Source organism: Theropithecus gelada, chromosome 10 (genome assembly GCF_003255815.1).
Source record: "Theropithecus gelada isolate Dixy chromosome 10, Tgel_1.0, whole genome shotgun sequence".
Taxonomy (NCBI): domain Eukaryota; kingdom Metazoa; phylum Chordata; class Mammalia; order Primates; family Cercopithecidae; genus Theropithecus; species Theropithecus gelada.
Genome location: NC_037678.1, coordinates 37,328,317 through 37,355,303, shown reverse-complemented (window position 1 = coordinate 37,355,303; position 26,987 = coordinate 37,328,317). Strand labels below are relative to the sequence as shown.

At 39.9% G+C, this 26,987-nt stretch overlaps 1 pseudogene; it reads right to left on the bottom strand.

Annotated features, from left to right (window-relative positions):
• Positions 1–15,647: 15,647 nt before the first annotated feature.
• The window catches only part of LOC112632431, a 66,895-nt pseudogene continuing 55,555 nt past the window's right edge, over positions 15,648–26,987 (bottom strand).

Genomic DNA, 26,987 nt, shown 5'->3' with positions numbered 1-26,987 from the left:
GAACTTGCTATGTTTTAATTTCATCTTCACTTCCCATTTTCCAAATTATTGTCGTCTAGTATCTTAGTTCCAACATGACTTTATCACACCTTGATTTGTTATTATTATAATTCCTTTTTTCTAAGTTTTTATACACCTTCATGGTTTTTGTTTTCCTGAATTTATTTTTACTAGGATAAAGTTCATGCATTTTCACACTACTATTACATCTCTAGTTACAGCAAAAACAGATAAATTTTTTTTTTGAGAAAATTAAGTTGAAAATAAAATGACTCAAGTGTTCTGAGCATTTTCTTCCTTTCCTCTATCCAGAATTTCAAGGTCTTTAAATAAGAAAATGAGTATTAGTGGCTTTTGAGACCTCACTTTTGTCATACTTTTTAAGAAGTTTTCTTTTTTCTTAAATACATTTTGAAATTAATTCGAATGAATTTAAATATAAATCCACAGGATCATCCTTAAAACCTTGAATTATTTCTGACATACACACATATATGAAGTGGGTGGGTGCAAAGGACGTGATTTGTTCATTTTCCTGAACTGCCAAGAGTATCCCAAGAAAATTACCATTTTTTAAACAGTAGAAACTGTCCAATAGAAAATATGTATTTCTAACCATTTAGATAATGTGCTAATATAATTTTAAATAAAAATGTAATATAAAAAGTCACTTAAAAAACACCCATGGTTGTCCTCATACCACATATGCCATATGATGATTCAAATTACCATCATGGGTTTTGTTAAAAACAACAAAAAAACTATTATCTATAAAAACACTGGGAAAACTAAAAGGTTTTTCAAAATGACACAAATTATTCTAAATATTAGGAAAACTTAAAACATCCTATTTGTAAAATAGAGACAGAGTAAGACTGATCTGATTGTGTTGCTAGAAAATTTGTTTTGGAAACTTGTTAATAAATTCTTGGTGAAAATTCTTAATGTCCACTTTGCTTTCCATATGTGAGCAGTGAGAGAGATTCTGGGTGTGGGTAAGGGTGCGGAGCCACATGCAAGTACCTGAAGCCAAGAGCATGACTGCTCACTAGTGTAATGTTTATGCTTTACTGTCAGCATGTAAATATTTCACTGGGTTCTTTTAAATCATATAACTACCATATGGTAATATCACTCTAAAAAGAATAATTCCTTAAAATCATCAAAAACCCATCATCTGCGAGCTCTGTGGTCTTTCTCCTAAGCTGCCATGCAGTGCTCAGCTGTACATGCATTTCACTAAGTGAAGCTGCTTTCAGAAGCGGCCCTGAGAAATTGCCTTCAGTTCAACCCACTCTATCTGCTGCCTTCTTGGTACAGGGCATTTGGCATTTTTAGGCAGCTGATCAACCGCTTACCAAGATGATGATGGAAACTGCATAGCCAGCCCCATCCAACACACACAGGTTACAGGAGTAGGCCAAGAGCACACACGTTTCCCTTGGTCTCCCTTATTCCTCGCTGCCTCTGCTTCTCCGCCATTATTATTCTCCTTCCCTGAAGATCATGTCTCAATCTCAACCCTATTTTGATCTCCAGTAGCTTCTGAGCCTTCCAAAGCTCCTTCTAAAGCATCCCTGTGTAATTCTCATCTCAGGAAATGCGTTTCCATGAAGCCTGTTAGGAAGGAACTTGTCTGGCCTTTAGAATTAAACTGCTTTCACTCACATGTCATCTAAGTATGTACCAGGGAAGCCTTCAGAACACCAAGACGTGGAGCCGGCACTGCTATCAGAGCCGCTCAATTTCTGCAAGACTTCAAAAACAGAAGGAAAGTATGCTTTTCCAGTTTATGACACAGCTGTTGTCTTTCCAACCTACGTTTGCCTTCGGTTTAACAGTGAACAATCATGGCACTCTTCGTACTCTGGAGGGAGTACAGGATGTTGGTGCACACTTAAGTGGCCCCTTTGATACATCCTTCTGGAAGGAAGCATTATCAGGTGTACAACGTATCAACTTTTATGAAAACTATACTGGTATACAATATACTAGGGTTAAAACCTGAACTGCCTCTCTGCTATTGAGAGATGTGTCTTTTGGAAAATACAAAATAACGGTAACAATAACTGTAGCTAGTATTTATTGAGGGGCTGCTTGTAGAGCTGGTATCTGAGCCTAGCCTGTGCCATTCTAGAGTCTATGCTTTCATTAATGATTCTGTCTATCATCCCTTAGTGGGGAGTGGACAGTCCTGGCCTAGTTACTGGCATAAAACACAGTCGTATATGGAAGAAATTTTAAGGCCAAGTTGAAGAGATCTGATTGTGACTATGTTGCATAAAGTGTATGGGTGAAACTAATAATGGAGTGGTTTGCAGCCCAGCAAGACTTGCTCTTGGAACTGAAATGTTCCAAAGCATTTCTGGAAACTCCATTTAGCTAAAGAAACCATTATTTGAATTTCGTTCTTTTTGGATGATATTCAGTCCTCTTCTAGAATAAGACCTCACTAGCAGTTATGTAAACCTTTTCAGGTTGCAGTGGCACCACTGTGAAAGAGAATACGAAGGTTTCTATTATTCTTGACATAGAAAGCAGGTAGAGAAAGGCAGACACATTGGATTTGAATGATGGGATACAGATTTGGGCTCCCAAGAGGGTCCCTACTATAGAAAAGAATAAAATGGAGGTAGGTAGTTTGTGACAACAATATGCTCCACAATGCAGAGATAGAGACACTGCTTCCAGAGGGGCCTTCAGTCCCTGATCCCTGGGACAGGCTCAATGGTGGTGTGCATGGGGAGCTGAAAAGAGGCACAGGAGAAAGTTCTGTGGCCTCAGAAGGAAGGACCATGACAGATGCCCACAGCACAGGAGCATCCTGCTGGCTGAGGTACAGAGCATTCATCAGTGAAACTGAGCTTGTGTGCTTGTGGGTGCTGTAAAGAGGGTAACAGAGAGAAAGCAATGAAGGACAGAAAAAACAAACAGCAGCCTTTAGAATGGAAGAGTTTGGTGACCCAAAAGATCTGGCTGCCTTCTGTCAAGGAGAAGTGAAGGGAAAAGCCTATATTCATATGCTTCAGAGGCTGCTGCCAGAGAAATAAAAGCTTTCACTGGTCTCTATCTTCCTTAATTTAAGCTCTTCTCAGTACACGAGTGGAATCCTTTTATGTGAGAAAAGAGAATAAATCTAATAAATGAATGAAATAGCGATAAATAGGCTGCCTAGATATAACTCGGTGCAGATAAACTCAAATTTTCCATGGCAGTGAAGGTGCTGCATCAGGAAATTTCCAGCAGCTTCCTCTTGAGTGAAAAGGTAAGAAACGAAAGTCACTGGTTATAGCCACAAACTTCCTCAACTGTTTGCTGCCTTGAAAAACTGTGCTCAGGGGTGAAAAAGTCCTAAACTGTGCCCAAGGGTGAAAATAAAACCTGATTGCCCAGATTTCTGGAGAAGTGGTTCTAGGTCTGCACTGGGTCTTATTTTTTCATCCGCAAAATGGGGTAGGAGTAGAGAAGAGAAACGACTTAGGGTTCCCAGCTCAGGTGCAGCGCCCCATGCTGCTATCCCAGCAATTTGGGAGACCAAGGTGGGAGGACTGCTTGAGGCCAAGAGTTTGAGACCAGCCTGAGCAACAAAGCAAGGCCCTGTCTCTACAAAAAATAAGATAAATATTAGCCAGGTATGCTTGCTTATGCCTGTAGTTCTAGCCACTCAGGACCCTGAGGCAGGAGGATCCCTTGAGCCCAGGAGTTGGAGGTTGCAGTGAGCTATGATCATGCCACTATACTCCTGCCTGGGTGACAAGAGTGAGACTATGTCTCTTGAAAAAAAAAAAAATCTAAAAAATTGAAAATAAAAAAAGTACCCAAATTGGTGGGTGCATTAAAATCACAAATTAGTAAAAGTTGGGTGTCATTTATTTATATATAACTCCACACTGTGTAATTCTGAGGTCACTGCTATATTCCTGATCCTGTGCTGATCCTGGCAAGTGACAGGTGCACAGAAACCTTTGTTCAATTTTGAATGAGCTAGGCTGTAAAGGAGTAGCTTTGCTTTCCAAAGGCTCATGGTACCAGAGGCCTGGGGATGCCGGCACTTTTGAGAGTAGATTGGTATGAGTTTCAGCTCTCTCCTTTTAAAAGGCTGAACCTGGGAGAAACATGTAACCTGACAATTTTTCCTGCTGCTGAATAAAAGGCCCCATGGGAGAACAGGTCGTAACATATGAGGTTTCTCCTAGGTTGAACTTTGCACGCACACTATTAAAAGATGAACATTAGTCCATGCAGTTTGCATATACTTTTGCATGTATGATTCACCTGAACTTATGTGGATGAAGGTCACTTAACTGGCACTTACTAGGTATTAAAAAGAAAGTGTCTTTGCTGGGGCCTATGTCCAAAATGCTATTTCCTAGGTTATATTCCAGGATTTTAATACTTTGAGGTTTCACATTTAGTTCTTTAATTCATCTTGAGTTGATTTATATGGTGTAAGGAAGGGGTCCAGTTTCAATCTTCTGCACATGGCTAGCCAGTTATCCCAGCACCATTTGTTGAACAATGAGTCCTTTCCTCACTGTTTTTGTCAACTTTGTCAAAGATCAGATGGTTCTAGGTGTGTGACATTATTTCTGGGCTCACTATTCTGTTCCATTGGTCTGTGTGTATGCTTTTGTACCAGTACCATGCTGTTTTGGTTACAGTAGCCCTGCAGTACAGTTTCAAGTCACATAAAGTGATGCTTCCAGCTTTGTTCTTATTGCTTAGGATTTTTTCTTGGCTATTTGGGCTCTTTTATGGTTCTGTATGAATTTTAAAATATTTTTTTCGAATTCTGTGAAGAATGTCATTGGTAGTTTAATAGGAATAGCACTGAATCTGTACACTGCTTTGAGCAGTATGACCATTTAAACAATATTGCTTCTTCCTATCCATGAGCATGGAATATTTTTTCACTATTATCTCTGATTTCTTTGAGCACTGTTTTGTAGTTCTTACTGTGGAGATCTTACACCTCCTCAAATGCCAAAAGCAATTGCAAGAAATACAAAAATTGACAAATAAGACCTAAAGAGCTTCTGCACAAGATAAAGTATCAATAGAGTAAACAGACAAACCCACAGAATAGGAAAAATATTTTCAAACAATACATCCAACAAAGGTCTAATATCCACAGGCTATAAAGAAATTTACAAGCAAAAACCAAACAGCCCCATTAAAAACTGGGCAAACGACAGGAACGGACACACTTGAAAAGAAGGCATCATGTGGCCAGAGCACCATACGAAAAAATGCTCAACATCACTAATCGTTAAAAGAAATGCGTATTAAAACCATAATGAGATACCATCTCACACCAATCAGAATGGCTATTATTAAAAAAAGAAAATAACAGATGCTGGAGAGGTTCTGGAGAAGACGGAATGCTTATGGAGTGCTGGTGAGAATGTAAATTAGTTCAGCCATTGTGGAAAGCACTGTGGGAATTTCTCAAAGAACTTACAACAGAAGTACCATTTGACCCAGCAATTCCATTACTGGCTGTATACCCAAAGGAAAATTAATCATTCTACATGATTCATGCATGATTCAGATACATACATACATGTGTTGATCACAGCACTATTCACATCGGCAAAGATATGGAATCAGCCAAATACCCATCAACAGTAGACTGGATAAAGGAAATGTAGTACACATACACCATGGAATACTATGCAACCATGAAAAAGAATGAGACCATGTCCTTTGTAGCCAACATATATAAAGCTGGATGCCATCATCCTAAGCGAACAATTGTAGGAACAGAAAATCAAATACTGTATGTTCTCACTTATTAGTGAAACACTGAAAATGCATGGGCACAAAGAAGGCAGCAACCGACACTGGGGCCTACTTGATGATGGTGGGTGGGAGGAAGGAGAAGATCAAAAGAATACCTATCAGGTATTATTGCTTATTATCTGGGTGACAAAATAATCTGTACACCAAACCCTCATGAAATGCAATTTTCCTATATAACACATCTGTACATGTACCCCTAACCCTAAAAGTTAAAAAATAAAAATAAGAAAATGCCCACTCCCAACAAGAAAATGCCTTAAGTGCTTTAGAAATACTATCTTATTTAATCTGTATCATAACCCTACCAAGTAGACTATTTTCATCTTCATTTATCATGAGCACAGAGATGTTAAGTAACTTGTCCAAGGTCACACAAGTTACCAACAGAGGAACCAGCGTTGGGGGTTGAGTTCAGACAATGTAGTTTCAGAGTCCGTGTTCCTAATCATTAAGCTATGCTTAATGCTGTTTCTCAAAAACAGTAACAGCTCACACATACATGGCATTTCCTCCATGCCAGGAATTGCTCTAAGCACTGATACATACATGAGTTAATGTAACCCCCCAGGTCACCCATGGGGGTAGTATAGTGAGGTGGGGAGGAGCCTTGATGCTGGAGTTCAGTGGCTGCACTTGAACCTGACCTTTGCACTTTTAGGTCTGTGACTCAGACATGTTATTTCAAGTCTTTCTGTCTCTTTTCCTCTCATTTATAAATTGAGTACAATCACATACATCCACCATATTTGTAGTAAAGACAAAATGAGCTCTGTATGCGTGAGTGCTGGGAATGCTGTCCAGCACATGGTAAGGTCTTGACTATTACTACTATTTACCAAATACCAGCTCTCTACCTTAAATAAGTTTAGGAGGTTCAAATACCTTTTCTGTGACAGCAAAAGAATTTTGACCCCAGTCTTCTGGCTGTGGTACATGTGTTATTTCTACTATATCCTGCTTTTACAAAATAAACATCAGCTATGGGAACTGCTAATGTAGTTTCGGTTAATTGAGAGAGAGCACTTTCTATTATAATAGCTAAAATTGTTGAAAAGTGAGCAAAGGCATAAACTTTTCAGGCACAAATGCAAAATAACATATAGACAGAAAACCCAGCCTGAGATGAACAGTAAAATGCAAACTGACCACGCTTCAACATACTAATGATTGTAACAATACTCTAGGGTCCTTTAGTACAAGGTTAGGCTAGTAAACATTTTAGCAATAGTATGTTAAAGTTAGTAAAAGCTTTAATTCCTTCAGGAATGTATTTCACACAGTTATAAACAGTCTATGACATTTTGTTAACCCCTAAGTAGTATGTTTTGTTTTCAAGTAGATAAATTAAGTCTATGGTTTCTGTCTTATCTCAAAATAGCTTTTAATGTTTCTGACCAAAGTGAGGTTCGTAACCTGAGGTCCACAGAATTACTGTAATTCACGAATAAAATTGGGGGGTGGGGGTGGCCCATGAACCACCTTATGTGACATTTTCTTTCTGGGGAAATGATCTCAATATTTCCTTAGTTTTGAAAGAAATTCTGTGTCTTCCAAAGGTGAGGAACATTTGGGCCAGAGTGCACAAGGCTGGGCAGTCCTATGGAAAACATGGTTAAGGGCACAAGGGTCTCCCTGTTCTCACCTGGGAATGGGGGCTTCTGTTTGGAGATCCTCTCTCTAGTCCTGGACTCCACAAGGATGCTGTACAGAGCTAATGCTGATGGAGAAAAAAAGAAACTGTATATGGCAAGATGAAGGCTAAGGTCAGAACCCCAATCAGGTAGCCAACCCTGTCAAATTAGCACAGTTCAGAAAAAAAGAAACGAAGTGGGCATTGAGGCACGTAAACTTAAAAGACTAACATGTGCATCTCAACAATCTATAGCTCAGATTACAACATTGAAGAAAATAATTAACATGCATTTTCAGACATAACTGTTATTATTGAAAATTTGCTTTTTTATTGTGTCTTCATGAGAAGCATCGTAACTTAGAAAGCAGGGGCTGGTTCTGGATTAACAATGTGGTTTTGGGGGGTGAGCATGTAGTACACAGGAAATAGTACATTAGGCCTGAGCCTCTTTCTTGGGGGAACCCAGTGCACAGATGAATCTGGAAACTTCTCATTTAGAAGTGAGGAAGGATGCTCAGTGATGGGCAAACCATATCTAGAACAGACTCATAGCACTTTCTTCAGTAACAGCCTTGCACAATCTTTCCCTGAGTTATCTGACTTGAGGTCAGTTTTAAAATTAAAACTAAACGGAAGCCGAGTACAATGGCTCATACCTATAATCCCACTGCTTTTGGAGGCCAAGGTGAGAGAATCCCATGAGTCCAGGAGTTTGAGACCAGCCTGGGAAACACAGGGAGACCCCAACTCTACAAAAAATAAGATAAAATATATTAGCCAGGAATGGTGGTGTGCAACTGTGGTCCTAGCTGCTTTGGAGGCTGAGGTGGGAGAATTATGTGAGCCCAGCAGTTCGATGCTTCAATGAGCTACAATCCCATGACTGCACTCCATTCTGGGTGACAAGTGAGATCATGTCTCTAAACGAAACCAAAACCAAACAAAAATCAAAATAACACTTATCCAGGGCCCCCATGGCTGCCACCATGAGGCCAGCAGGCGTTCTCTCCAGTTAGTTCTTATGTGTGTGGCTTCATCCAGGTTGCAGGCCACATAGTCTCCAAGGTTGTATTTTGATAGTGAAATACGATCACTTCTAGGCAATCCTACCCACCTGCATGCTCTTCTGCCCTTCACTTGAGCCTGCTTTTGATATCTCCACCCTGCTCTGCCTCTAAGTACAGACATGCAGTAGCAGACATGACTTCCTCTGAGTCCTTGGTTTGCTAAATCATAAATCTTGAATGTTACTGTTGTACTAATGTCTGGTTAGTCAGACAACATGAAGTTAATATTTGGTCATCACATATTAATGGCCAGCAGAAAACAAACCGAGGGGAGATAGGAAGAACACAGTAATACTAAAGAAGCAACAGATCTGGCTTAAATAGGATGCCTTCAATTTGCAGAAACGTCACCCATTATCATTAAAGGTCAAAGTCAGTTACTGCTAGAAAAATCAGTAAAATTGAGGGTGGATGGGAGAAAGAGACCCAATAGGTAAATTTATAGTAAGTCCTCTGTATTGAAGAAACTTGGTGAACATCTGTGCATTACTAACCTTGGAAATAAAATTGTCAGTAAATTAGACTATTTGTATAGTTTCATAGGTTCCTGCTGTGAGTATATTTCAAAGAATTGTATTAGTGCAAAACAGAGGAAAAATAGGGCAAGACGACATTTAAAAGATTGCATCTGCCTGTTGGTCTTCATGGCCCACTTTCTTGGCCTCTTGGAGCTATTAATGCTTTTTTGTTCGTTTTCTGACGAAGGTGATCCACGAACATATTCTACCTGTCCATGCCAGTTAGCAGATTATCAGTGATCTTGATTACTGGTGATCTAAGGCTGTTACTTCATTATGCTTGTGGTATATAATAGAAGATTCTAGCTTTCCCAACTGAACCTCATAGTCTGAATGTATTATTCTTAATATGGTATGTATAGTTTTGACTGCATGTTAGATTAAAAATATTCATTCATTTTTCCCTCCTCTCCCTGCACCACCACTAGCAATGATGTTAGTACTGCCAGTTTGGGAAGTCCAATCTGCAGCCCACCTTGTCCCAGGCAACAAGGCGTGTTTACCTGCCATGGCCTGGTAAACACGGCATTTAGTCAGTGCCCTTCTCCATTAAGGGGAGACTGGTTGTCTACTGCAAACCGATGACATTTGCTATTTCTTATTTGCTTACAAATACATTTGCTCATTAACACTTGAATGTTGCCAGAGGATTACTGAGCTATTAAGTATCATTCACACTAATTCTACAGAAAGCAACTTCTCTAATGGCATTTCTCTTTAAATAATAATCTCCTGCAGGGGGAGAGGAGCAGAGAGAATGGCCTTTGTCCATTCTTTCTTCCCTTTGGAAGGAAGCCTGGTGAGGGACCTTGTCTAGACTTTGGCGATTTCAGTCTCTACTTTAGCTGTCTGTTTAGTCACATTAATCTACAGGTCCTCAATACTGAAAATAGGAATAAGAGCAACTTAATGTTCTTGCTCTTATGAAAACATAGGTTGCTAATCAAGTTATTGGGGAGATAAGTTCGGGAGTATTTTGGATATTTTATGATCAAATTTTCTCATGAATTTACAAAAATCATTAATTTCACATTATCATAAAGTATATTAAATCTGATGTTATAATGCTTACTTCAGAATATTCTGAAAGCCATTAGAATGAATTTCAAACCGCTAAGAATAGGTTCCTCTAAAGATCGATGAATTCAATTTGGAAGCAGCAAGGTTTGGAGATGCCTAGAACTGGACTCTGACATGTGTCCTTGTTCTGTCCCATATGTAAGAGCTCAAGCTGAGCCATGCTTCCTGAAGACCTCAGCAACCCCTATGTGATGGGACCTGCTCTGTGCCAGGTTCACACTGGAAACTACAGACTACTTTGCAACTGGCTAGCAAAGTGACCTTGGAAGGAGTCGTTACCAACTCCATGTCATAGACGAGGAAAGACAGTGGGGGCTCCAGCAGGTCATCTAAACCTGAGTGCAGAGTACCCTCTAGTGGTGATGTGAGATTGCTGACTCTGTGTGGTGTCACCCAGGTTCTTAGGACAGTTGTGAGCATGGGACAGAATAAGCTCCCATAGTGGCTCCACTTCAGCCACAGCTGGAGCTTTTCCACACCAAAGCTTTGTTGCCCAAGGCTACCAGAAGAAATAACCAAATGTAGCTATTTCTATCAATATTAAAATTCAGTCCCTCATTTGTAGTAGCTGTATTTCAACTATGCAGAAGCCATGTGTGACTTGTAGCTACAATATCAGTGCAGATAGAGAACATTCCCACCACTGTAGAAAGTTCTAGTGCACGGTGCAGATCCAAGTGTTGGAATTCTGCTCTCTGGCTACAACTGCCTGTTCTCCTAACTTATGACTCATCAGTGGGCCCAGTCTCAATCCATTAGGTCCTTCCCTCTCATCATCCAGTGGACACCTCTGATTGCCCTTCTTCCAAGCCTGGACTTTCCAACCCCAATTACCTTGGCATCCTTGATTTCCTTGGTCATTGACTTTATGTGTACACACCCCTTCCCCCATACCTAACCTTTGACAGGTCACATCCTTTTAACTTCTCTGCCACTGTGCCTAGGAGGTAGCCTACTGCTGGAAACAATGATAAAATAAAATGAGGAGAACGTGTGCTGTTCAGCCTTAACTGGGTCTTCCCTGCTTCTTACTCTTTCTTCAGTTCATCCCATATTGACTCACTGATTCATCCCATAGGATGCCTCATTCTCTGAAACCTCAGCTCCCTCATGACTCCCACCTTCTGCAGATAACCCACTTCATAGGTTGGGAAAATCACCCAAAACCATTGCCATGAGCTTCCTCAACATGTCCTCTAGCTTTCTTCTGTTTCCTTTAGCCAAGGTGACCCACCAGCTGCTTTCCACCTGGGAGAACTAACTTCCTGCTCCCCAATCTTTGCTCATAATGTTTCTCTATTCAGAAGGCCTGTTCCCAATCTCACCTCTACCACAAAACTGTTTTTGAGTCATCCCACCTGAAAGCAACCCCTTCCTGCTCCAAATTTCCGTAACATTTTATCTGTATCTGTTCCTCTCACAGATGTCACCTGGCACTATTATCTACTAAAGTACACACAGGTGACTTGCACATCTTTCCCACTAACCACCACCACTATGAGAAGGAGGTGCTTGCTGGATTCAGCCTGGCTCCCCAGCAGCCACCAGCACAGTTCCTTGTGTAGAGAGCAGCTGGTGCATATTGATTGAACGGCTACCTACGTATCTACTTTTGCAAATGTCAGACTTACTAAGGTAGACAGATTGAATTCAAGAAAGAATTGGTGGACATTATTTCTCCTAATGATCTCAACATGAAGTTCTAACTAAACAATTACATGACCAGAACGTCGGAAGAGAAGACAAAAGTGTACCTGTTGATGGCTAAAACTGCAATAAATGTGCGGTATCTTCCTGAGAAAGGGTGAAGTGGGTACCAAATGATAGGAAGTGAGCAAAAGAAACAAGGAAAGGCATCAAAGGAAATAAACTTACCTTGGGTAGCAATGTAATGATTGGATCAATGATAACACTAAAATAAAAGAGAATATTTGAAAAACATAAAATCAATAAACAGCAGAGTCACATGCTAACTTTGCCGAAATGAATGTGTACACAAACCCCAACAACTGCATCGCCTGAAAGTGAAACTGGCAGACCCAGCACCATTGCGTTTCTCTTAATAAGTGAATGAGCATCAAATACAAGAGTTCTGATGCTTGCACCAAAGGTGGGGGTAACTTAGTTATAACTGGCTATGAGATGATGGGTGAGCAAGAAACACTTAACAACTTACGGATTCTCAGAAATAACATGAACATTACTTTTTTTTTGAGACGGAGTCTCGCTCTGTCGCCCAGGCTGGATCTCAGCTCACTGCAAGCTCCGCCTCCCGGGTTCACACCATTCTCCTGCCCGAGTAGCTGGGATTACAGGTGCCCGCCACCTCACCCGGCTAATTTTTTGTATCTTTTAGTAGAGACGGGGTTTCACCGTGTTAGCCAAGATGGTCTTGAGCTCCTGACCTCGTGATCCACCCATCTCGGCCTCCCAAAGTGCTGGGATTACAGGCTTCAGCCACCGCACCTGGCCAACATGAGCATTACTCTTATATACAAGTACAAACAGGCAGAGAATTTGCAACAGAATTTCATCTGTGTTTGGGATGTTATTGGCAATGTGCCAAGCATTTAACACATATCCTGCTATATTAGTATAGACAGTTTTATCAGTAGTGATCCTCAAAAACCATTCTTAAACACTGCTAATACCATGACATGCTATCGTAAAAGGACCAGGAATTTAAGGAGGCAGAAATTGAGAGGCCCCTTCCTTTTATCATGACCCTATAAAAAATGAGACAGATAAAACTGGAACTAAAGAAAAAGGGGGCCAGGTGTGGTGGCTCATGCCTGTAATCCCAGCACTTTGGGGAGGCTGAGGTGGGCAGATGACTTGAGCTAAGGAGTTTGAGATCAGCCTGGGCTGGTGGTGAAACCCCACCTCTACAAAAAATACAAAAATTAGCCACATGTGGTGGCGTGCACCTGCAGTCCCACCTACTTGGGGGGCTGAGGTAGGAGAATTGCATGAGCTCTGGGGCTTGAGGTTGCAGTGAGCCCAGATTGCACCACTGCACTTCAGCCTGGGTGACAAAAGTGAGACCTTGTGAAAAACAGAAGAAAGAAGACAGACAGAATGAAAGACAGAAAAACAGAAAGAAAGAAAGAAAGAGAGAAAGAGAAAAGAAAGAGAAAGAAAGAGAGAAAGAGAAAAGAAAGAGAAAGAGAGAAAGAGAAAGACAGGAAGGAAGGAAAGAAGGGAAGGAAAAGAAGGAAAGAAAGGAAAGGAAGGAAAGGAGGGAAAGGGGAAAGGAAGAAAGAAAGAAACTGTGGGGTAAGTATCTGGGAAAGATAAAACCAAATCCCAACTCAGAGAAAATTACACCCGGGTAACACCATAGATCTTAATACTTTCTATTTGTGTACTGAGATTACCCAAACTACTGTGCCCAAAGCTGGCTGGAAAACAGAGAAAAAAAAACTTGAAGAGAAAACTCAGATTTGTCAGATAACTGAAATGCATATGTTAGATTATTTTGCACTTAAAAACAAGTAGAAAACAATGAACAACAAAAGCGAACATATTCTTTTATACAATTGACTTGCTGTAAGTCTCAAATTACAGAACCATGAACAATATTAAATAGAACTCTAGACCATCACTCACTTCTCATTGGCTGGTAAGTCCCACAAGGGCAGGAACTCTGACTTATCCATACTATACATCAGAGGGCCTAGTAAGGTCCCCAGTAGACAGGAGGGACTCATCTGATGGTGAAGTCACCCAGAGAGTCCACAGTGGCCTGTGTTGCTGAACATCACAGTCATTTCTCAGTCCTCATCTACTTGGCCATCAGCAGCATAAGATCAATCCCCCTAAAATACTGTCTTCACTGGTTCCAGGATATGACTCTCCTGGTTTTCTTCCTACCTACCTCCCTGGCCACTTGTTATCAATTTCATCGGCTGGTTCTTTCTTTTCAACTTGATGTGGAAGGCCTGGTTCTTGGACTTTTTCCCCCATCTGTCCTCACTCTCTGGGTGAGCTCCTCCAGTCTCATGGCCTTGAAGCTTGTCTGTACACAGATGAATCCTATGGTCTTGTTTCTAGCCCAGACCTTTTCCTGGAAATCTTCATGCATACCCATTGCCTGCTCAACATCTCCACCAGGAGGCCTAATATATATTTAAAGCTTTGCACACGCAAGACTGAACTCCTCATTTCCTCCCTATCCCTAACTGAATCTGTTCCACCTGTCTTCCCCTCAGCATCCTTGACCCCTCTCCCCCTCCTGCACCCCGCATCCAAACTGCCAGCGAATCCTACTGGCTCTACCTTTAACATAGCTCAAAGGTCTCACCATTTCTCACCTCTACTGCCACCTCTCTGATGACTCCCACTCACACAGCAGGCTTCTCTGCTTTAAGTGCCATCTGAAGACAAGTGCACGGTGTTCTGCTGCCTGCTGTCTGCTGCCAACAGGCAGGTGATTAGCTGGCACTGGCACCACCTGGCACAGGTGTGCATGAAAGGGAAGAAATCTCCATTAGACACAAACATATACATTTGATTAATCCTATCACGCTCATTGTTAAGGCTATCATGACCAACCTGAGAATTCACTAGCTTTCCCGGTGAAAATAAGACATATATGTATCTCTAAGAGTAATATACACAAATTATATGGCAAAAATACAAAAGTTCATACAATGGGCAATAGAATATGAACGGCCATCCAACAGATGAAAAATTTCTTGTTAATTCAAATTACTTCTTAACAGGAAAAACTATTTACTAAACACTTTGAATCTGTTATGCATATGTCATATCTAACACTTATTAAAGCCAAGTTTTAGAGAAATACCACTTTCTGAAATTTCTTTAGTAAATGAATTTAAGATCATTAATTTTATTTAAAGTACAAGAACTGTGTCTTAATCATCTTTATTATTTCCAGTACCTAATGTAAAGGCTAACTCAAAGTTATTTAATGAATATGGAAAGAAGGAAAAAAGAGACAGCAAAAGAAAGCCAAGATGGAAAATTGAGAAAAGGGAGGAGAAACAGAGTAAAAAATATGAAGGCCCATGACAGATCCTAACTTAGCACAAGAGGGGTTACTGAAATTCACCAAGTCCATCAGGAGGAAAAGATAAACACCAATTCTGGATATTAGACATGAAGGGCATGTGTTTGTAATACCGAACATCCTTCTGTTTCAGCAGAATGAATAAGCTTTGCATCATTTCACATTAAATGTGTACCTATGTATTAATTTTTACTGCCAAAGATAAGCCCTTAAAAAGAGGGAACACGAGAACCACAAAAACCTGCTGGCTAGGTTTTAAAAAAAAAAATCTAGATATAGTAAAACAGAGAAACTGATAATAAAAGTAATTAGAGGCAGTCAGATGCCTTCTGGGAACAGTAAGAACAATGCTCAATTCCCCATTACTTTGGGAGGGGGCACTGGTTTTCCAGAGGCTGTGTCTGACCCCTCAAGTGATTTCACATGAATGTTTTTCCAGACCTCTTTTGTCTAGTTCAAAAGTAAAAACTCATTTAGTTGATGTAACCATACTTTGAACATACAGTTCAAGAAGTCTAGAAAGTTGACAGCCAGTAATTGGCCTGTGGTATCCCCAAAGTGCTCCCAATGCACATATCTAGTTCATGACCTGCAGCCCTGCCTTCCTGCTCAATGTCGAAGTTTCTGAAACAACATTGAGGAATCTGGCATTATTGCAAATGGAAGCCATGTTCTGAGATTTAACATTTAACTCCCAGTCTTATAACCTCTATTTTAAATAAATGAGTCATTCTCACCTGTCTGCATTTGTGAGAAGAAATGAGGTCAATCCAGCATCTATTTGTTACTTTGTCCATTTTGTTCATCCAACAATTATTGAGCACCTACTGTGTGCTCTGGAGATAAGAGTGGTCAACAAGACTTAGTCCCTGTTCTCTAGAAAAGACAGCTGAGTGACAGACAAGAAGAAACGTAACACTCCACTTAATTTCTAGATATGACTACTCTTGGGTACTCACTTCACAGACGCCAACTCTAATCATTTAATCCAACTTTGGTTGAAAGGCAGGAAGTTGCCTGCCTTTAAGTGTAAAGAGTTGAATTCTTTACACGGTTGCCTTATTTGTAAGATAAACCTACCATAGTTATTACGCCTCATAGGTAGGACGAGCAAGTGTATGTAAATTGCCTAGGCCAGGGCCTGACACAGAGAAGATACTGAGGAAAGGTAGTTACCATCACTGTTACTATCAATCTAATGTCAGGTACTGTTAACGTTCTAGGGATACACAGATGAGTAGGTCAGGGTCTAGATGGAAAGGTGTGCAGGGTCAGTGAAGTCCCACAGAGAAGCAGATTACTGCAGTGTAATGTATCAAGTGCTGTGGCAGAGTGCTTATGAGAGCACTGAAGACAAGCTCTTAATCCTTATTAACACACAGTAATTTTACTCTATGCTAATTTCAAAGCTCCCTTTCCCACAGAGAGGCTGTTTAGAACATTTCAAATAAGGAAATGATGCCTTCCCAAAATAGATCTGGTTAAAAAAAAGAAAAAAAGCCAGCTAGTATTTATACCATCTTTGTCTAGAATTTTTTCTTATTAATAATAAACATCTTTGTTGTAGGCTTTGGAAAGTTAGCACATTCACTCTGCTCCTGAGGGAAAAGTCTAAGACACTGAAGAAAAAACAGAATGCCCAAACTATAACAATGAAAAGGATACCACTCTGGGAGGAAAATATATCAACTGTATTATTATTACTTCTGAGGATGTCAGGAACTTTCTTTACTGCCTCCAAAACGTGAACCACAATGCCTTGGTTTTCTGTTTACCTGAAGGGTGTTTTGGTCAATGACCTGGAAAAGGGAGTGAGGTTTATTATCGGAAGAGGCCGGTGGAGAAGACTGCCTCTGCCAAAAGTCACCCGTCCTGGTTCCAGCTCCTCATTCTGGCAGTACACAAATCCTCTGTGGAAGGAAACAGAGCAGGCTCAATTACCTGGCTATATCAGAAACCCCACACGGGCTACAACAGAAACAAACAACATTTTTGACCAAATTTTAAAAAATCATTAAGTATGTAAAACCTCTGAAGGAAGGTGAATGTATTACATTAACTTCAGAACTGACAGACTATAGTAAATATTAACTTTCCACAATGAATTAGTGGGGAGAAAAAGTTGGGGGAAAAGATATATACAAGGCTCTCAAACGGTAGTTTCTTTTGGCTGCAATTTATAGATCTTATATCCCAACTGAAAAATCCCTTGCTAACCTAATGTCAAACCCAAGTTCAAAGAGACTTAAGTAGACCCATCCACATGGAGAAGTCACTGATATTGCTATAAAAATCCTGATCACAGAGGACTCTCTGGCTGGAAACAGTGATCTTAAGGCTACCAAAGTCTTCAGAGTGAAAACAAAGCTAAAATGCATTAACAGAATAAGATAGGGAGAGGTGGCAATAAGAGAAGACTAGAATTATTTGAGTTAGTTCAGACTTCTTAGTTACTAGTCTATGGGGAGTTGGAATGTATCCCCAGTGTCTTCTTCACAGAGATGTGCATAAGATGGAAACTGTTCCAGCTAAATCATTTAGCAAGTTTCAAGCAACTGACCTGAGAGTACCACGTAATCCAAACCCCAATTTGCTTAGTCCTCTTCCAACTGCGTTAGTAGTATTCAGGTAAAGACCATCTGCCATGATACAGCATCCCAAGTCAGCATCTGAAAGCATTTTTTCACAGGTAAATTATATATATGATTTTTCTTTTGAAATTATACACCTACTTTTTCTAATGTAAAAACCATTAGGAGGCTGAGTTGAATAACCTCCTACTTCTAAAACAAAAACTTCAACCTGACTTTCAGGGAAGAAGGCTTAAACCCCCAAATCAAACATTAAAAATGCATGTGGACCAGGGTCCAAGAGAAAGTCAAATAGTTATCAGAAAAAGAATGTGGTTGAGCCTGCCAAATGTTTTTCTAAGTTTGTACTGAGTCAAGTTTAAACATTCCTAATTACAATTTAAAATGACTAATTCTAATTTTAATTTGAAATGATTAAGAGTACAGTACAAGTTTTATTAATTACATAGTAAGAGAGGTGTGAGCTCTTACGAGCTCAGTAAGTGACCTTGAACCTCCCTGAACATCAGTTTCTTCATCTATAAGATGAGAATAATGATATGTACCTCAAAGTTTACAGTGATGGCCAAATAAAATAATAGAGGTAAATACATTTATGTTGTTCTCTGGCACAAAGCCCAAGCTCCATAAATGGCAAATGAAATTATGTTAATATACTAAAGATATACACTCAACTACAATCTGCTTCTGTGGATTTTCCATTCACAGATATTAATCTTAGTCTCTGGAGGCACACAGCACAAAAATTAAATATCTTTTCTATTTTAGGCCAGGCGCAGTGGCTCACACCTGTAATCCCAGCACTTTGGGAGGCTGAGGCGGGCAGATCACGAGGTCAGGAGATCGAGACCATCCTGGGTAACACAGTAAACCCCGTCTCTACTAAAACTACAAAATATTAGCCAGGCATGGTGGCACGCACTTGTAGTCCCAGCTACTTGGGAGGCCGAGGCAGGAGAATTGCTTGAACCCAGGAGGCAGAGGCTGCAGCGAGCTGAGATCACACCACTGCACTCTAGCCTGGGTGACAGAGCGAGACTCCATCTCAAAAAAAAAAAAGATTCTATTTTAAAATAGCAGTACTTTCCCCTTAGCTCTGTCTTCCTCAATCTAAAATAAACAGTATTTCTCCATATAATAGTAAGTGGTTTACTACTATTGCAAAGAATATGCCTTAAATTGGAGCTTACGGATAAAAGTTTCAGTGTTGATTTTCATAATCATGATGCTCACTATGTTTAAGTGGAGTCTTTCCACCTGAAACATGCCTTATTAGCTGGAGGAAATGAATGTCACACCATCAGATTAGTACTGAAAATGCTGTTAGCTTTAAAATTCAGTCTACTAATCTGAGACAACTGGGGCTTGTACCTATTGGCTCCTCCAAACAAAAAAAATTCTTTAAAGTGGGTATCAATTTTTAAAACATTAATTTCACATCTTAAACATTTTAACTTAAACCTTATAAATGCCATTTACTCACCGATCTTCAGATTAAGGCCCAAGGCCTTTTGCGTATGGCTCTGTGGAAGGGCAGAAGTGAACAGGACAAAGAGAAGATTGGCCAAGAGTGGATGCTGACTGAAGCTGAGTGATGAAGACACAGGGCTTATTATAGCATTCTCTCAACTTCAGTCAAATATGGGACGTTTCAATATTAAATGTTAAATAAATTAGTCTAAAAATGTACTGATAATGATATACATTTTAAGAAAAATAGGCCAGGTATAGTGGCTCAAACCTGTAATCTCTGTAATATTTGGGAAGCAGAGGTGGGAGGATGGCTTGAGCCTAAGAGACCAGCCTAGGCAACACAGTCAGACTCCCATTTCTACAAAATAAATAAATAAAATAATTATCCAAGCGTGGTAGTGTGTGTGCCTGTGGTCCCAGCTACTGGAGGCTGAGATGGAAGCATTGCTTGAGCCTGGGAGGTGGAGGCTGCAGTGAGCTGTGACTGCACCACTGCACTCCAGCTTGGGCAAAGGGGCAAGACCCTGTCTCAAACAAAAATAAAGACAGAAAGAAGGAAATAAAAAAAGTAAAGAAGGAAAACATCCTCTCCCTAGATGCCAAACCAAAGGTCCAAGAGAATGAAAGTGAATAGACCAGCTTAATACCATCCTCCTCAGTGAGAAACTACCCTGAGGGAGATACCAAATGGAATAAAGGGAGAGAATCAAGGAAGAAGTTTTATTTCTGGGTTAAGATGTGAGTTGGAGCCTATAATGTCTGAGAACTTCTTGGGTACTGCAAGAATTCTGCGTCTCCTGTTGACTCCAACTGAGTCAGTGAAGGAAGTAAGTTGTATCTAAAAAGCCTTACCTCTTCCTCCTCCACACACTCACGTAACCTGTTTAGAAGAAATGATAGACCATGGAAAGGCACAGACCCTGGGCTGACAGGTGCCAGGGGGACCTGCCGCTTAGATTATCCTCCTGACCTTGGGGTTGCTCAGGAAGGCTCCCCTATAGAGGATGTGAAATGAAATGGTAAAGGAAGGCACTCCCAATCCCACGCCTCATGAACACCAGTCTCTAAGAGACTCACTTCATTGAGTCTTTCTAAAACATTCAACTTCTTAATGTCAACTATTTCTTTTTTTCATTCCTGTTTCATCAGTTATGAAAGATTTAATGATATTATCACAATAAGTACCAGTTACAATTAACAAACCATTTTGGGAGCAAGATTGACTCTTGGTGAGCCTGCAACTCCCCTGGTGAGAGTAGCAGTGCATGGATGTGTGAAGCAGAGCCAACCAGCTCCATGGGTTCAGTGAGCCACGGCATGGGCCTGGACATTTTATTGAGTGAATGGAGAGATCTAATCCATCTGGAAAGTCAGTTAAAAGAGCTTCTGCCATTTTTATCGACATGTAATACTGCAATAAACTGAGAATACTGTAAAGCTCTGTAAAAAAATTTTAACCTAGTCTACTTGTTTAAAGGAGTTGTTAACAATTCATGCTCCCTTGAACCTCTTCATTTTTGCTTTTAGAACAGGAGGGTTCATTAACACACACAATCAATTACTAAACACACGATCAATTGCTAAAATAAGTATCATCAAGCAGTAAGACCTGATATCCTATTAGCAAACCAAAAAATTCAACTTAAGGCTATCATACCCAAACTCAAATATCCAGAAGCCAATTTAAGTAATCCATGCCTCCTTGGTAAGAGTGTATGGATAATACCTTTTCCTTGTAATAGTAAAACCTTTCCATTTTCTTTCTTACATCACCCAGTATTAGCTTTTATGCTTTTACTGATAAAGCGGACAATGAACATACTGTGTAGAAATCTTGAGCTCTTAATTAAAAGGTACACATGGAGTTGTATCTAAATCATTGGCTACAATGATCTAAAACCACTTTATGTCTTAGTATTAATTACAGGACAAAAACTCTCACACTACCTTTATTTTCAGAACTACAGCCAGTGTTGCTGTCTCGCACAGGCAACACGTCTTCATAACCCCATGATACTTTGTGTTTCCCCCAAGGAAACTGGAGGGAGATCCAGGCCCCCCTTCCAAAAGCAGTACCCTGGGGGAGAGAAGGAAAATCAAAAACACTGGTACTGTTCATTTTAGCAAGAAGTGAACCTGCTACCCCAAAAAGCAGAAACCAAAATCTTAAAACTAAGATGTACAATAATGTATGTGAATATTATTCACAAAAGACATTCACAATAGTTTTAAATAAAAAATTACAAAGCCGTGTTTCTGAAAATGTTACAATAAAATTATACCTGTGTGCAAAATGTATCTATTTTATGTGTACATTTGGGTGTGTGTGTGTGAGGATTATGAATTAGGAAGCATATTGTACCAAAACATTAGAAGTAGTTATCTTTGGGTAATGAGACTATGAATGATTTTCACTTTCTTCTTTATACCTTAATATATCATCTCAAAATTTACAATCAGAATTCATTATAAGGTGTTTTACTTATTTATTAATTTACTTACTTATTTTGTGAGATGAGGTCTCACTCTGTCACCCAGGCTGGAGAGTGCAGTGGTGTGATCTCAGCTCACTGCAACCTCAGCCTCCCAGGCTCAAGCAACCCTCTCAGCTGAGCCTCCTGGGTAGTTGGGACCAAAGTTAAATTGTTTTCAGTTTAAAGTAACTTGTTGTAATCACGATGTTTAGCCTCATGGTAATCACAAAACAAAAATCAATAATAGACACCCTAAACATAAAAAGCAAGGAATTAAAACACACTACTAGAAAAGATTACTTCACTACAAATAAAGACAGGAAAGAAGGCAAGGAGGAAAGTAAAAGAAAGAAATATCAGAGAGAAGGGAAAAAGGAAGGAAGAGAGAACAAAAGAAAAAAGTAGCAAAACAACCAGAAAACAAGTAAAAAATGGCAGTAGTATGTTTTACCTGTTAGTCATAACCCTGAATATAGATGAATTTAACTAAGACATGGTGACTGAATGGATTAAAAGACAAGACCCAATTATATACTGCCTACAAAAAACTCGGTTCACCTATGAAGACATACACAGACTGAAAGTGAAGGGATAAAATACATCCCATACAAATGGAAACAAAAAAAAGGAGTAACTATACTTAGAGTAGATGTTAAGTCCAAAAAAAAAAAAGAAAAAAAGAATTATGTAATGAGAAAGAAGTAAACAGCAGTATAACAATTGTAAGTGCGTACACAATCAACACTCAAGCACCTAAATACAGAAGCAAATATTAACAGAGCTTAAAGGACAGATGGACTGCAATACAATAATGGACTACCTCAACACTCTACTACCATCAACACCCCACTACCGTCAACGGACCGATCATCCAGAGGACAAAATATCATCAGCTAAACTGTACTCTGTACCGAATAGACCTAACAGACATTTACACAGCTTTCCACTCCACAACTGCACAATGCACATTCTACTGAGTAGCACATGATTATTCTCTAGGACAGACTATGCGTTAGGACAAAAACCAAGTCACAACAAGTTTTTTGAAACAGAACTCATATCAAGTATCTTTTCTGACTAGAGTGGAAAGGTATTAGAAACCAGTAACAGGAAGAACTTAAAAAACTGTACAAATATATGGAAATTAAAATACATGCTCATGAACCGATAAATGAAAAAATGAAAAGGAAATTAAATATTAATTGAAACAAATAGAAACACAACATAACAAATCCTGTGGGATGAAGCAAAGGCATAGCTATAAATGCCCACATAAGAAAAGTAGAAAGATCTCAAATAATCAACCTTACAGTACAGCTCCAGTAATGAAAAAAACAAGATCGAATGCTAGAATTAGTAGAAAAAATACCATAAAGATTAGAGAAAAAATTTTTAACAATAGAAACAAAAAATACAAAAAGTCAATGGAACAAAGAGCTGGGGTGTTTTAGAAGAAAAAACCCTCAAAATTGACAAACTTTAACTAGACTAAGGATAAGAAAAAAAAAACAAAACCATAGATAAAAAATGAGACATTACAATTGATAACGCAAAAATATGAAGGATTATGAGAGATTAGAAGTGAATAAATTTCTAGACACATAACGAATTCCCAAGATAGAATGATTAAAAAACAAAAAACAAACAAACAAAAAAACCAAAAAAAAATCTGAACAGACCAATAATGAGCAATGCAATTAAAGCAGTCATAAAAAGTCTCCTGGCAAAGACACAAGAATCATAGTTTTCCTGCTGAATTACCAAACATTTTTAAAAGAGCTAATGCCAATTTTACTCAAAATGTTCCCCCTAAAATGAAGAGGAAGGATTGCTTTGAAACTTTTTCTATGAGGACAACATGACCCTGGTACAAACACCAGACCAGGTCACAACACAAAAAGAAAACCACAGGCAAATATCCCTGATGAACACAGGTGCAAGAAATTCTCAGAAAAACACCTGAAAATTGCATTGACAACACAATAAGATCACCTGCCGTGATCAAGTGGTTTTCATCCCAGGAATATGAGGATGATTCAATAAACACAACTAAATAAATGTGCGACATCACAGTCAGCAAATCAAGAAAAAAAACATATAATCATCGCCTGGTGCGATGGCTCACGCCTGTAATCCCAGCACTTTGGGAGGCCGAGGTGGGCGGATCACGAGGTCAGGAGATCGAGACCAGCCTGGCCAATATGGCGAAACCCCATCTCTACTAAAAATGCAAAAATTAGCCGGGCGTGGTGGCACACGCCTGTAATCCCAGTTGCTTGGTAGTCTGAGGCAGGAGAGTTGCATGAACCCGGGAGTCGGAGGTTGCAGTGAGCCAAGATCGCCACTGCACTCCAGCCTGGCAACAGAGCAAGACTCGGCCGTCTCAAAAAAAAAAAAAAAAAAAATTATATATATATATATATATAAAATCATTTCAGCAGACGCTGAAAAAAATAAAAATCAACATTCCCTCATGATAAAAACTCAACATGAGTACACAGAAGGAACGTATCTCAGCACAATAAAGGCCATATATGACAAACCCACAGCTAACATCATAATCAATGGGGAAAAGTTAAAAGCTCTTCCTCTAAGATCTGGAACAAGCGTTGGCTACTTTTATACCACTTTTATTCATCATAGTACTGCAAGCCCTAGCTAGAGCTATTAGACAGGAGAATGCAATAAAAGGCATCCAAATTGGAAAAAAGGGTGTCAAACTGTCTCTGTTTCCAGGTGACATGAACGTATATAGAAAGAACCCTAAATATTCCCCCCCCAAAAAAAACCTACTAGAAATAATACATTTAGTGAAGTTCCAAGATACAATATCAGTATGCAGCAATGAGTAGCACGTCCATGTAACAACAGTGAAATACCTAAGAAAGAAATCAAAAGTGATTTCATTACCAAAAAAATGGTATCTAGGAATAAACGATCAAAAAGGCAAGCGATCCCACAATGAAAACTGTAAAACGTAGATGAAAGATACTAAAACAGACACAAGTAAATGGAAAGATATCCATGTCCACGCACTGGAAGAATGTTAAAATATCTGTATCACCCAATGTGATCTACAGAATCAATGCAATCCGTGTTCAATTACAAAACACATTCTTCTTTGAAATAGAAAAAAAATCTTAAAATTCCCATGGAAATTCAAAATACCTGAGATAGACAAAAGAATATGGAATAAAAAGAAAAGCTGGAAGCATCACACTACCTGATTTGATTCAAAATATACTAAAAATCTATAGTAAGCATGGTACTATCAAAATAGCATGGTACTATCAATAAAAGGGGCTGGGGTTACAGACAAACAAATGACAGACACAGACAAGAGAAACAGAATAGAGAAATCAGAAATAAACTCACGCATTTACAGTCAACTCATTTTTAACAAAGGCACCAAGAACACACATACAGGAAGGACAATCTCTTCAATAAACTATGCTAGGAAAACCCAACACTCACATGTACAAGAATACATCTAGCCCGTTATCTTACCATATACAAAAATCTACTCAAAATGAAGATTTAAATGTAGGACCTGAAACTATGAAACTACCAGAGAAGAAAACATAGGATAAATGCTTGACGAAATTGGTTAGGACAAGGAAGTTTCAACTAGACAGCAAAAGCACAAGCAACAAAAGCAAAGATGTAATTACATTAAACTTAAAAGCTTCTGCAAAGCAGAGGAAGCAATCAGTGGAATGAAGAAACAACGCAGAGAATGGAAGAATTTGCGAACTATGCCTCAGGCAAGTGATTAATACACAAAATATACAAAAAACTCAAACTACTCAAAAGCAAAAATACAAAGTATCTTATTTTTAAAAATCTACCCAAAACCTTCGTCCCCTACCATTATTTCCTCACCTTCTTTTCCCGACCGCATTTGGCCCCCTCCGTCTCGCCAACTTTTTTCTTCCCCCATATACCCCCCAAACTTTTTCACCACCGTTTTTCCCCAGTCATTTTGCAAAGCCTTCTCTACTCTCCCACTCACCACGTTTCTTCCCCATCCATCTACCCAACATTTTCCCAGTTTTTTCCCACTGTATTTTCCTTCGCCCTGGCCACCCGTTTTCCACCTCCCGCTGTCATAACCCCCTTTTGCTCCTTCATCTAAGCAAAATCATTTTCTCCCGTCTTTTCCCAAAGCCTTCTCCCCACTCCTGCTGCTCACCACCCACTTTTCCTCCTCCATCTACCCAAAAAACTTGTTTTCCTCATCGTTTTTCCCCGCGCCTCCTTGCCATTCTTTCTCTCCTCCATCTACCCAAAAACATCTCCCCAGCCTTTTCTCAAAGCCTTCTCCCCACTCCTGCGTGCCTCCCTCTTTTCCTTCTTCATCTACCCCCACAAAATTTCCCCCACCGTCTTTTCACAGCCTTCCCCCTTCCCACTCATCCTCTTCTCTCCCGTATCTTGCTTGCCACCCTCTTTTTTGCCCTCCATCTACCCCAAACTAGTTTTCCATCTTTTTCCCAACCTTCTTTCCCCACTCCCTCTTGCCACCCTCTTTTCTCCTCCTTGTCACCCTCTTTCCCCCCTTCATCTACCGAAACACTTTTTACCCACCGTCTTTTCTTTCTTCACCGTCTTTCTTTTCTGCCACTGTGTCTTCACAAAATCTTGTCTTCCTCTAGTTGGCTACCCTCTTTTTTCTTCTCCCATTTACTACCTTCTTTTGCCCCTCTCTCTACTGGAAAACTTTTCTCCCCACCATCTTTTCACAAAACCTTCTCTCCCTACTACTCCCACTCAACTCTTTCCTCCTCCCAATTGCCACCCTCTTTTCCCCCTCCCATCTAACCATGAACTTTTTACCCATGGTCTTTGCGCAAAACTTTCCCTCCCTTCCACTCCCCACCCTGTTTTTCTGCTTCCATCTACCCCAAAACTTTTTTCCCCACCATTTTTCCCCACCATCTTTTTGCAATGTGTTCTCCTCCTCGCTATCCTTTTTTCCCTTTGTCACTAACCGCCCTCTTTGTCCCACTCCATCTATCTATCCCGAAACTATTTTCCTCCTCCTACCGCTCCAGCTGCACTACCGTCGCTGTCGCGGCCACCACCAACCACAGCGAGGCGAGCCGCGACGGGGTGCCACGGCTCAAGCCTCCAGCATATGGCTGACGACTTCCTTTTCGTGGTCCTCTAAATCTGGAACTCGGCAACTCCACCACGAGACAGTGAAACTGGAAAATGCTGCCTGCCCTTCAGCATCATTTATATACTAAGGTTATGCACGCGGAGGTTCCTGGACTGCATGTTCTGATTGGATGAGAAAAAACCTCCAGGCTTACTT